Below are 13889 nucleotides of genomic sequence, written 5' to 3' on the forward strand. Positions count from 1 at the left end.
CCTCCCCTCCCCCTCCCCCCCTTTCCCCTCCCCCCCCTCCCCTCCCCCTTTCCCCCTCCCCCTCCCCCTTCCCCCCTCCCCCTCCCCCCTCCCCATCCCCCTTCCCCTCGTTCCCCTCCCCTTCTCTTCCCCCTCCCCTCCTCCTCCCCCTTCACACCAGGGGGGTTGACTCAGCCTGTCATCCCACCGAGGTCGGAAGTCGGAACTCATTGTCGTCAAATAAATGTAGCCTGTATGTTTCACTCTTTGTCACATGCCGTTGGTCCCATGTCAATCGGATGAAGTTGAAAAATTAACGTTACGAAGGTTCTCTGGGACGTACTGATTCCGAATAATGAAGTTGAAAAATTAACGTTCCGAAATACGCTAATTACGCTAACAGAAGCGCTGGAGGGAGCACTGCGCGCTCCCTCCCTTAGATTCCCTCCCTCTTCTGCTAGCGCTAATTACGCGTAACACACACTAATTTTAAAACCCGAAGTTTTTTTTAATTTTAAGGTGTGCTGTAGTCAGAAGCGCTAGAAGCGCTGCGCTCCCTCCCTTCGAATCCCTCTCTCTTCTGCCGCTTCTGCGCCGGCAATGCTTCTGCTACGCTAATTTTAAAACCCGAAATTTTTTAAATGTTTATGTCTCCGTGACATTCCTGGGACCATCCCGAGTCGAACAGTACTTTCCGCTCGCAAATCCGTCCACGGGCACGGGTTCTCGAGATCTTAGAGATCGTAGATAGAGGCCAACTCTACTTTATATATATAGATATATATATAATATATAGTGTCGATACTGAGGCACGGGCTTATTTTAACTGAGGCTAATGACTGTACCTGAGTTGCTGTGTTGTCATGATTTTCACCAATCACAATACAAACAATTACTTTGCACAAATGTATTTGTTGTGTTTTGTGATATTACATTTTTATAGCAATTTAGGTTGAATGTTTTTTTTTCAAGAAAACAACCCCTCTGCACATACATAGATAGGGGAGGGGTAGGTGCAGACTGGAAGTTTGGGACGGTTACACCTCACCACCACATAATTCAAAACACCTCAGCACCAAGTAATTCAAAACACCTCACCACCAAGTAATTCAAAACACCTCACTACCACGTAATTGAAAACACCTCACCACCAAGTAATTCAAAACACCTCACCACCAAGTAATTCAAAACACCTCACCACCACATAATTCAAAACACCTCAGCACCAAGTAATTCAAAACACCTCACCACCACGTAATTCAAAACACCTCACTACCACGTAATTGAAAACACCTCACCACCAAGTAATTCAAAACACCTCACCACCAAGTAATTCAAAACACCTCACCACCAAGTAATTCAAAACACCTCACTACCACGTAATTCAAAACACCTCACCACCAAGTAATTCAAAACACCTCACCACCAAGTAATTCAAAACACCTCACCACCAAGTAATTCAAAACACCTCACCACCAAGTAATTCAAAACACCTCACCACCACGTAATTCAAAACACCTCACCACCAAGTAATTCAAAACACCTCACCACCAAGTAATTCAAAACACCTCACCACCACGTAATTCAAAACACCTCACCACCAAGTAATTCAAAACACCTCACTACCACGTAATTCAAAACACCTCACCACCAAGTAATTCAAAACACCTCACCACCAAGTAATTCAAAACACCTCACCACCAAGTAATTCAAAACACCTCACCACCACGTAATTCAAAACACCTCACCACCAAGTAATTCAAAACACCTCACCACCAAGTAATTCAAAACACCTAACCACCAAGTAATTCAAAACACCTCACCACCAAGTAATTTAAAACACCTCACCACCACGTAATTCAAAACACCTCACCACCACGTAATTCAAAACACCTCACCACCAAGTAATTCAAAACACCTCACCACCAAGTAATTCAAAACACCTCACCACCACGTAATTCAAAACACATCACCACCAAGTAATTCAAAACACCTAACCACCAAGTAATTCAAAACACCTCACCACCAAGTAATTCAAAACACATCACCACCAAGTAATTCAAAACACCTAACCACCAAGTAATTCAAAACACCTCACCACCAAGTAATTCAAAACACATCACCACCAAGTAATTCAAAACACCTCACCACCACGTAATTCAAAACACCTCACCACCAAGTAATTCAAAACACCTCTACCACGTAATTCAAAACACCTCTACCACGTAATTCAAAACACCTCACCACCAAGTAATTCAAAACACCTCACCACCAAGTAATTCAAAACACCTCACCACCAAGTAATTCAAAACACCTCACCACCAAGTAATTCAAAACACCTCTACCACGTAATTCAAAACACCTCTACCACGTAATTCAAAACACCTCACCACCAAGTAATTCAAAACACCTCACCACCAAGTAATTCAAAACACCTCACCACCAAGTAATTCAAAACACCTCACCACCAAGTAATTCAAAACACCTCACCACCAAGTAATTCAAAACACCTCACCACCAAGTAATTCAAAACACCTAACCACCAAGTAATTCAAAACACCTCACCACCAAGTAATTTAAAACACATCACCACCACGTAATTCAAAACACCTCACCACCACGTAATTCAAAACACCTCACCACCAAGTAATTCAAAACACCTCACCACCAAGTAATTCAAAACACCTCACCACCAAGTAATTCAAAACACCTCACCACCACGTAATTCAAAATACATCACCACCAAGTAATTCAAAACACCTCACCACCAAGTAATTCAAAACACCTCACCACCAAGTAATTCAAAACACCTCACCACCAAGTAATTCAAAACACCTCACCACCAAGTAATTCAAAACACCTCACCACCAAGTAATTTAAAACACCTCACCACCACGTAATTCAAAACACCTCACCACCACGTAATTCAAAACACCTCACCACCAAGTAATTCAAAACACCTCACCACCAAGTAATTCAAAACACCTCACCACCACGTAATTCAAAGCACCTCACCACCAAGTAATTCAAAACACCTCACCACCACGTAATTCAAAACACCTCACCACCAAGTAATTCAAAACACCTCACCACCAAGTAATTCAAAACACCTCACCACCAAGTAATTCAAAACACCTCACCACCAAGTAATTCAAAACACCTCACCACCAAGTAATTCAAAACACCTCACCACCAAGTAATTCAAAACACCTCACCACCAAGTAATTCAAAACACCTCACCACCAAGTAATTCAAAACACCTCACCACCAAGTAATTCAAAACACCTCACCACCACATAATTCAAAACACCTCACCACCACGAAATTAAAAACACCTCACAGCCATAAAACACGTAATAAAAACACCTCACCACCACGACATTAAATACACCTCACAGCCTTAAAACACGTAATAAAAACACCTCACCACCACGAAATTAAAAACACCTCACAGCCATAAAACACGTAATAAAAACACCTCACCACCACGAAAGTAAAAACACCTCACAGCCATAAAACACGTAATAAAAACACCTCACCACCACGAAATTAAAAACACCTCACAGCCATAAAACACGTAATAAAAACACCTCACCACCACGAAATTAAAAACACCTCACAGCCATAAAACACGTAATAAAAACACCTCACCACCACGAAAGTAAAAACACCTCACAGCCATAAAACACATAATAAAAACACCTCACAGCCATAAAACACGTAATAAAAACACCTCACCACCACAAAATTAAAAACACCTCACAGCCATAAAACACGTAATAAAAACACCTCACCACCACGAAAGTAAAAACACCTCACAGCCATAAAACACGTAATAAAAACACCTCACCACCACGAAATTAAAAACACCTCACAGCCATAAAACACGTAATAAAAACACCTCACCACCACGAAAGTAAAAACACCTCACAGCCATAAAACACGTAATAAAAACACCTCACCACCACGAAATTAAAAACACCTCACAGCCATAAAACACGTAATAAAAACACCTCACCACCACGAAAGTAAAAACACCTCACAGCCATAAAACACGTAATAAAAACACCTCACCACCACAAAATTAAAAACACCCCACAGCCTTAAAACACGTAATAAAAACACCTCACCACCACAAAATTAAAAACACCTCACAGCCATAAAACACGTAATAAAAACACCTCACACCCACGAAATTAAAAACACCTCACAGCCATAAAACACGTAATAAAAACACCTCACCACCACAAAATTAAAAACACCCCACAACCTTAAAACACGTAATAAAAACACCTCACCACCACAAAATTAAAAACACCTCACAGCCATAAAACACGTAATAAAACACCTCACACCCACGAAATTAAAAACACCTCACCACCACGTCATTTCAAAACACCTCACCACCAAGTAATTCAAAACACCTCACCACCACATAATTCAAAACACCTCATCACCAACTAATTCTAAACACCTCACCATCACATAATTAAAAACACCTCACCACCACGTCATTTAAAAACACCTCACCACCACATAATTCAAAATACCTCACCACCACGTGATTCAAAACCACCACAACGTCATTAAAAACACTTCACAACCACGGAAACAAAAGTTTGAGGGAGTCGTTAAGTGAGAACACAGACACTGCCCAGATGTGTAGATATATAGATAAATGACTGTACCCGAGTTGCCATTTTGTCATGGTTTAAACCAATCATAATTCAAACAATTATTTTGCACAAATGTATTTGTAATATACGTGATATCACATTTTATAAACAATTGAAGTTGAAAAAAAAAAAATTCCCCAAAAAATTCGAAGAAAAAAAAAAAATTGGAACATTTTTCAAAATAATACCCTTAGGACATACCGACAGGAGAGATATGTGCATTCCAGAAGTTTGGTACGATTTCACAAAAGTTTGAGAAAGTAGTTCAGTGACAACACAGGACAACACAACACAGGACAGACGCTGCACAGATATACATATATATTGTTGTGGATCTCCTATTCGGCCCTTTTCCCCTTACCAAGGGGGGATTAGTCCCCTTGTCTTTGACTAGCCGACGGGATCCGGGGCTATGACGCTCCTTCCGGACGGCGTTAAATAGGGTTGTAGGCCGAATTCCTATTACCTAAGTACCAACGCCGCCCAGGAAGCAGGGAAATAAGCCCCGCCCGAATCACGGGTGTAGGTGGATACGCTGAGTGATAGCGACCCATGACCCGAGCCGTTAACAATGACTAAACCCGATCCGAGCAGTTCTAATCGTGCCACGCTTACCCAATGGAGGGAAATCACTGATACGGTCGAATTAGGAAAGACAGGAAGGAATGACACGATTTATTTACACTTTGTACAATGAGAAGAAGAAGAACACACAGTGCAGCCTTATACAGTCTTATACTTATCCTTGGACAAACGGGCCCGTTTCACACTCAGACACACTCACACTGGGTTGTAGACGAACGGGGCGATGGTCCAGGGATGGCGTCCAGGCAGTTCGCTCCAGTCCCCGACTCGCACCGCGAAGAAGATGGTCAGGGCGGCAGAAGCTCCCTGCGGGTCGTTGGCGCAGATCGGACAATTACGGGGCGCATGGTAAGCTGGGCTTGGCGGTTACGCTGGCGTGGCTGCGTACGTAATAGATGAACAGGCGCTATATGCGCTCCCAATACAAGTTCATAGGCGCTCCCAATACAAGTTCATAGGCGCTCCCAATACAAGTTCATAGGCGCTCCCAATATAAGTTCATAGGCGTTCCCAATCAAGTTCATAGGTGCTCCCACAGAAGTCCTCACAGCCCTCCGCTTCAACCAGTCCTCTTGACAGTCCTTTTCATAGGAGTGCTGTTGCGTAAGTCCTGTCCAAGGGCTTTGTGCGTGCGCTTATATAGCGCCGCCCAGCGAACCCTCTGGAACTTGCCAGCTGCGCCCTTACCACGCCCCTCACGCCATGCCCTTAGAGCCCTGATTGGTTATGGCTCTTACCGTTGCTGTCTCCACCGCTCCACCCTCGACGCCGCCACACCCCGACCCCGCGCTCCTCCCTCTCTCAGGCCTACCTCGTGGCCACCTGACTAGTTGGAGCGAGCAAAAGGCAGCTAACGCTGCTGGCGGCCAAAGCGTAACAAACGAGGTGGATTAGCCAAATGGGGCGCAGGATCGAGTTTGCCCATAGATAGCATTGTTGGAATTGAAGGGCGGCTGCAAAATGAAAAGGACCTAATCTTATTATTTCTTTACACAACGCAGATGTTACGAGGGAAATGGCCTTATACTCACACAGACTATGACATAACTAATATCCTAAATGGGCCTACGTGTTGCTTGTGGACTAACTAGGGGGCAAACCTTTAACCTTTAATGATGTTATATGTACACTCTCAAAACCGCAACAATATATATATATATATATATATATATATATATATATATATATATATAAGTGTTGCTATATACAGACTTGGCATTTAATATGGAATATATATTTTTTCTTGACTTGGGTTTACTTTCTGAACTCGGTATATCAATCTGGTGAGTTTCTTTTACGCTTTGGTGATTTCTTTGTTAAAAGAACCATGTCACTGATTGTCTGTCGCAGCAAGAAGTCAATAACAGGATTATATCACAGGTGGCGTGACAAAATGTACGGACAGGTACATTTGACGATTGGCTTCACAATCGGGTATATAAGCGTTGTTGCGTTCTGTATTAGTGGAAAACAACTGCTGCAAATCTACAAAAGTTATTGCCGCTTCCCCTGGAGATGGTCCGTCAACTCGACAATGCTGTTTGTCATTTAGTGGTGGCTTTACGAAATTCCGGCATGAAACAGCGTGCTCTTGCTCGGCAGTATGGCATCACTCAAGGTCAGGTGTCAAAGATCCTGAAACGAAATGCTCAGCGGGGTGTCCCTACTCCAATACCGAGGTCAGGACGTCCCCGCAGAACCACAAGGAGGGATGATCGCCAGCTGCACCGGTTAGTCCCCAATGGCCGTACCAAGTCAGCTAATTGGCTTAAGGCTGAGTGGCAGCAACTGACAAATGTGCCTGAATCCAGAAGGCTAGTCAACCAACGACTGGTTCAAGCAGGATATCGTGCCAGTCATCCCCTGAGAAAGCCACGTCTGACCAGACAACACCGCCAGCGCCGATTGCAGTGGGCCAGAGAGCACCGTCAATGGCAGCCAGGACACTGGAATCACGTGATCTTCAGTGACAAGTCTAGATTTCTGGTCTATCGTCAATGTGGTCGCATCCGAGTGCGCAGACAAGGGCATGAAGACTACAACGAAGATTGTATAGTGCCAAGAGTCCAAGCTGGAGGTGGTGGGGTGACCATTTGGGCATGTCTCCGGATATGAATCCGATAGAGAACTTGTGGGCAGAATTAACGCGTCAAATCGACAACTTGGACCAGCAGCCTGCCTCTGTGCGTGAATTGCAGCAGGCTATTGTAACTGCATGGCAAGCGATGCCTGTCCAAACCTTGGCATATCTCGTGAACAGCATGCTTCAACGTGTACGTGCTCTCCTGAATGCTCGTGGGGGTTACACGAAGAACTGAACTGTAATTTTACTGTCCGTAATCCCAGTCGTAATTTAACTTTTGTTTTTGTTAAAAAATATTTTTGGCTAATGTGCAAAATAAAGAGATACTTCTGGAAAACGTACAGAAGTTTAACACAGTACTGTCCATGAATTGAGTTCGATATCAGTTTACATCACTTTCAAGGATCAATTTATTTGCTTCGAAATGTCAAATGTGGTTTTTGTTTCTTTTAAAGGTCACATTAACAAAATCTAGAATAATTTCAACATAATTCCAATGAACTTTTGGTTCTAAGTCATCTTGAAAAGTAAGTTCACCCCCACCAAAAAAATATTCCATATTAAATGCCAAGTCTGTGTGTAGATATATATATTGTTGCGGATATGAGGATTGCATTTTTTTGATTGTGTTGTATTATATTGGAGATGGTGATGAACATTGTTGGATATGGCCCCTCCTGCCTCCAGAGTTGTATAAAGGTAAAAAGGGCGTCTCGGTAATTAGTCCAAAAGCATACACGTCAGCTAATCATAGAATACCCTTGTTCAGTAGCTTATATCTTATTATGTGTCTTAGAGTAAGGCTGTGTCTCCCATTAACTTAAATACTCCATTGCACCAAGTGAAAAAGATAGATTCCCTTCATTCCCATTCCCAAAAACCTCCATTTCCCCTTTCGTCAATTGCCATTCGCATTGCCAACCAACAATTGCCGCCATTGGCCACGAGGCAGGGTTGGGGAAGAAAGGCGGGTCCCCACCTCGTCATAGAGGGGAGGAGTGAGTCAGCCCCACTCAACCAACCACGAACAAGGGGTTGGACTTGGAGAGGGTGTGGAGAGAAACATCAAGGAGGTTCGCGAAGGTTGAGGGGCGGGGCCTATATAACCCACAGCGGGGCGTTCCCAAAAGGCAGATGAGCTTTTACGGGATGAGCTACGACAAGAGCGGAGTGTGTGGTTTTTTTGGTCAGAGCTGGGTTGGTCGTCAGTGGTGGTCAGTGTTTGCGTAGAGTGGAGGGGTTGCGTTGAGTTGTCGGTGGTGAGGAAGAGTTGGACTAAGCAAGAGAGAAAGAGTCCTGGAGTTAGTGAGAGAGGGAGAGAGAACCCGTCACGCCAGACCCCCCACCAGCAGCGTTGGCTTGGCTCCACCAAGCAGCTCCGACCCGCTACCCCACGCACACGACAGGATCGGTGGCATCGGCGGCCGTCGAGGTCCAGCCCGACGTCCCGTGCGGGATCAAACTCCAGCCAGCTCCGTGCCTTCCTCCAGCCACCCACCTCCTGTCATTCCTGCCTGCAATTTCCATCCATTTGCGTATGTGAGTTTGTTCTGTTCGTGCTGTCCTGGGTAGTAACAATAAGTCTGTATAAGCTAAAGATTTCACTGTGTCACCTGCGTCTCATGTCCCTGTAAATAAACGTGACTGCTTTCTTCTTGCTTATATGTGTGTAAATAATAAACCCAGTTACTCTTCTGTACGTCTTCTTCCTCTTTGCATTCGGTCGCTTTAGAGTTTTCCCGATTGAATAGCGGTGGCGCGATCTGGCCAAAGTTTGGGGTAAATCGGGTTTTAGTTAGGGGAATAACTGTTCGGTCGCGGAGCCTCCGCTCGGCAAACATACCATCTTTAACCGCGTACCGTAACAATATATATATATATATATATACATATATATATATACATATATATATATACATATATATATATATATATATATATATATATATATATTTGTTACGGACGCGGTTAAAGGATGTTATTTTACCGAGCGGTGGTATTACCGCGACCGAACAGTTATTCCACGACTAGAACCCGATTCCACCCAAACGTTGGCCGTATCGCACCGCGGATGCTCAATATGGAAAACTCTAAAGCGACCGAATACAAAGAGGAAGAAGACGTACAGAAGAGTAATTGGATTTATTATTTACACATATAAGCAGGAAGAAAGCAATCACGTTTATTTACAGAAGATATTAGATACACAGTGCAACGCTAGCTTACCTACAGTCTTAATTAACCCAGGGACAGAACAAACAAGGACAGACTCACGCGGGGAATGATGATAGGACTGGCGGGAGATGGATGGCTGGCGGGATAGGGAGGTCCAACTGGTCCTACAACCGATCGACTCATTGGGCAGCCGCCGCTCCTTCGCGGCCCTGCTCCAAACTGCCGTCCAGGCCTCACGCTGCTGTGGCTGCAGTTTCGGTGGCTCCAGCTGCAGTAAGTGCAGTTTCGGTGGCTCGAGCTGCAGTAAATGCAGTTTCGGTGGCTCGAGCTGCAGTAAATGCAGTTTCGGTGGCTCGAGCTGCAGTAAATGCAGTTTCGGTGGCTCGAGCTGCAGCTCAACTCTGGACTTCTCTCGGACTCAACTCAAAGCGCCTCTCTTGGACTCAACCGCTTGGACTTCCTCTCGTCTCTCTGTAAAAGCTCATCTCTTTGACCCAACTGCTTGGACTCCCTCTCGTCTCTCTGTAGAAGCTCATCTCTTTGGGAAACGCCCTGCCGTGGGTTATATAGGCCCCGCCCCTCAACCTTTGCGAACCTCCCCGATCGCTCTTCCTCCGCCCTCTCTAGCCAAACCCCTGGCTCATGGTTGGTCGAGTGGGGCTGGCTCACTCCTCCCCTCTATGACGAGGTGGGGACCCGCCTTTCTTCCCCAACCCTGCCTCGTGGCCAATGGCGGCAATTGTTGGTTGGCAATGCGAATGGCAATTGACGAAAAGGGGGAATGGAGGTTTTTTTTGGGAATGGGAATGAAGGGAATCTATCTCTTTCACTGATGCAATGAAGTATTTCAATTAATGGGAGACACAGCCTTACCCTAAAACACATAATAAGATATAACTATTGAACAGGGGTATTCTATGATTGGCTGTGGTGTGGATGCTTTATGGACTAATTATGGGACGCCCTTTGACCTTTACACAGCTCCGGAGGCAGGAGGCGCAGAATAAACACTAATAATAATACACACAATCAAAAAAATACAGTCCTCATATCCACAACACTGCACCCTCCTCCTCTTAGGCACGACCCGGGCCTACAACTTTTTTTTAGTGTGACACGCAGGTGTAGTTCCCTCTACTTTTAACCTGACCCTGAGTGCGACAGTTTTAAAACATAAATAAATGTGTCCTGCTGCTCCATTGCACCCTGCCTAACTGACTTACGCCCACAGTTAACCGAATTGCGGAATGGTCTTCAAACTATACATTGACGGTGGGGAGCATTATTTACAGTTGACACTGCTTTTATTTACAAAACTATCCCAGGACCTGTAATTGTTCTTTCTGGGGGGGAGACAGTCTGCTCTGCATCGACGCACCATGAAAGCACCCAAAAACGCACCAACACACCCTCAAGCACCAATCGGTGCAGTCACCACAGTTCATCAGTGTTCAATGCATGTTCAATAATAAAAATAAATCAACAACCCCTAACCCTGCAGGTGATCTCTTGCTCTTCGGCTCCCTCTGCTGGTTATTATTATTGTCTTCCAGTTGTTGTCTTTCTCTTTTGCTTTTCTTACTGGCGGCCTATTTGAACTGAAAAATGCACCCAATGTGTCCCTTTTTATTTTATTTTATTTATGGCCCACAGGGCCGACTAGTGTGGTTCACCTGTGGGGCATCGGTGCCCTGTGGCCAAGGTCCGCCAGCAAGATTTCGGGCCCTCATGGCCGGTTCCAGCAGAGGGGCCATGCCCCAACCAATGGGGTCCATACGTGGTGCTCGGCCACAGGCATGTGGTCCATAATGTGGTGCATCGATGCAGACAGCTGGTTCTGGGCATTTCGGGCGCACAATGGCCGACTCACGCACGCTCCCCTCGGCACCCAATGGCGCACAGGTCATGTGGGAGACAAAAGGGGGACAAGACAAATGAGCGAGGGGTAAGGTCACAAGGGTACACATCAATAAGGCAATGCAAGGCGAAATGCGTACGGAGGGCGAGGTGAGAAAGCTCGTCCCTACCGTACGTCAACCCCCTGTCACTTACACTACCCTTGCCCTTACCCCATATGTACAAAATCTACACATTACCAATCCGTCGCTACCGTCACGTCTTCCCCTTATTTCCCTTGTACCAAATTCGTCTTCACTCCCCCACTATCCAAAATTTGCCATCATCAATTCATCATCAATCCTCATAAGGAGGAAGAGATGGAACACAAAGCACAATGTCACACCCACGTCATGATGCGTCTCACAATCCAAAACATTTGCATCATAAAATAATTAAACATGGCATGGTGTGGAGTTACGTCACCTCAGGTGAGTGGATGCAGATGGTGCGAGGAGACTTCAATCCTAACTATCCTCTAAATGACATTAACACACTTTACACTACCCGGGGTCTTTCCCTGCCAATCCATTGGCCACTTACACTATGGGTTCTAATAACCAATTCCCATTGACCAAACTGTGGTGCTGCTCAATTTGGGGTCTCACTCCCCCGATTCATCTCCCGGTGCCCTTGCACAATTTCTGGGCTGTGACGTGAAGCTCTCCCAGCAGGTCTACCCACCTGCACACCTCCACCACTGTAGTTTTTTTTTTTTTTTTTTTTTTTTTTTTTTTGTATACAATATCGAGGCTCGTGAAAGAGCGAACATTAATCACATGAACACACAGAAAGACAAACCGACACATAAAACATATAACATAGGGAGCGGTAGACAAGATGGGGAGAGAGGGGGAAGGACACAAACACAACATTTGAGAGCAGGGACCGAGAGACATGGAGACATCGAGAGATCTGAGAGAGGGCGAGGGCTTTGGGGGGGGGGGGCGTGGGAAGGGGGCAGTGGGAGAGGTATAAAACATATGGACACTGCCAGGACTTCCAGGAAAGAAGTTGGAATTTCAAACAAGGTGGATCTGGGGTGAATTAGCGGGGGTAGAAAAGATCAAGGTTTTGGATGGGGGAAGATAAGAGATGGTGGTGAACAGCTGTTTTAAAGACCTGGAGGGAGGAGTGGGATTGAAGGGAGTGAGGGAGTTTGTTCCAGAGGCGGGAGAAAAGAGGAATGAAAGAGTGAAGGTGAGCGGAGAGCCGAGATTTTGGCAGTTTAACCATCAGAGGGTTGCTGGCAGATCTTGTGCGACCTGTAGGAATATTTGGGGGACAGAGCACAGAGAGAGCTGGGGGTGCAAGGCCGGAGAGGAGTCGGTAGAAGACAGAAAGACCACCTACCTGCCTGCGGTGAGTGAGTGAAAGGCCCTCAGAGATAGCTTCATCGCGGGAGATTCCAATAATTCTGAAAGCTTTGGTTTCAACAGCGTGAAGCCGAGCTAGGTGTGAGGCAGGAGCACCGGCCCATAGGGGAGAACAGTATTCCATTGAGCTGCGGATGAAAGCCTTGTATGTGGTGAGGAGCTCAGGTGTGCCGAGGAAGGACTTCGCACGACGGAGGATGCCCAGTCGGCGACTGGCTTTGGAGGCCAGCTTGGAAATGTGGTTTTCCCAAGAAAGATCATGGCAGATAGTGAGACCCAAAATCTTGAGCGACAGAACTTCTTGGAGAGGATTGTTGAGAAAGTAGATGGGAGGGTTGTCCAGTCGATCTTTTCGGAGAGACATAGTAAGAGTGTGAGATTTGTCAGGATTGAAAGACATGTTCCACTTGTTTGACCAGTCTGTGATTTTGTCCAGGTCTTCAGAGAGTGAGGAGGCAGCAGACTGCCGATCTGAGGGAAGAGGAATGGAGCGGCAGAGAGTGGAGTCATCAGCAAAGAGATAGCGAGGATTTTCGAGAGAGTCAGAGAGATCATTGATGAAGACCAGAAAAAGCACGGGGCCCAGAACACTGCCTTGGGGAACTCCAGCCTGAACAGGAAGAGGAGATGAGAGAAACCCATTCAGGGCCACACGTTGACGACGACTAGAGAGGAAGTCCGCCAGCCATGCGTGGAGATTTCCATGGATACCAAAGGAGGAGAGTTTGGTGAGCAGAGCGGGGTGCCAGACCGTGTCGAAGGCACGTGATATGTCGAGGGAGACAGCTCTAATTTCCTGTTTGGCATTGAGGACCTCCATCCATTGTTGAGACAGCAGAAGCAGCATGTCCAGAGTAGAGTGACCTGGTCTGAAACCAAATTGATGATCAGAGATCAAGCCATTGGAGAAGAGGAAAGATTTCATATCAGAAGCAATGATGGATTCCATGACTTTGCTGATAATTGGGAGAAGGCTGATTGGTCTGTAGTTGCTAGGATCTGTTTTTGCACCTTTTTTGTGCAAAGCGGTGATGTTGGCTGATTTCCAAGCAGATGGCAGTTGACCTTGAGCAAAAGAGAGGGTGAAGAGAACAGAGAGAGGGTGAGATAGAGCAGCAG

This window comes from Myxine glutinosa, chromosome 5, assembly GCF_964187855.1.
Source record: "Myxine glutinosa chromosome 5, kmMyxGlut1.1, whole genome shotgun sequence".
Taxonomy (NCBI): Eukaryota; Metazoa; Chordata; class Myxini; order Myxiniformes; family Myxinidae; genus Myxine; species Myxine glutinosa.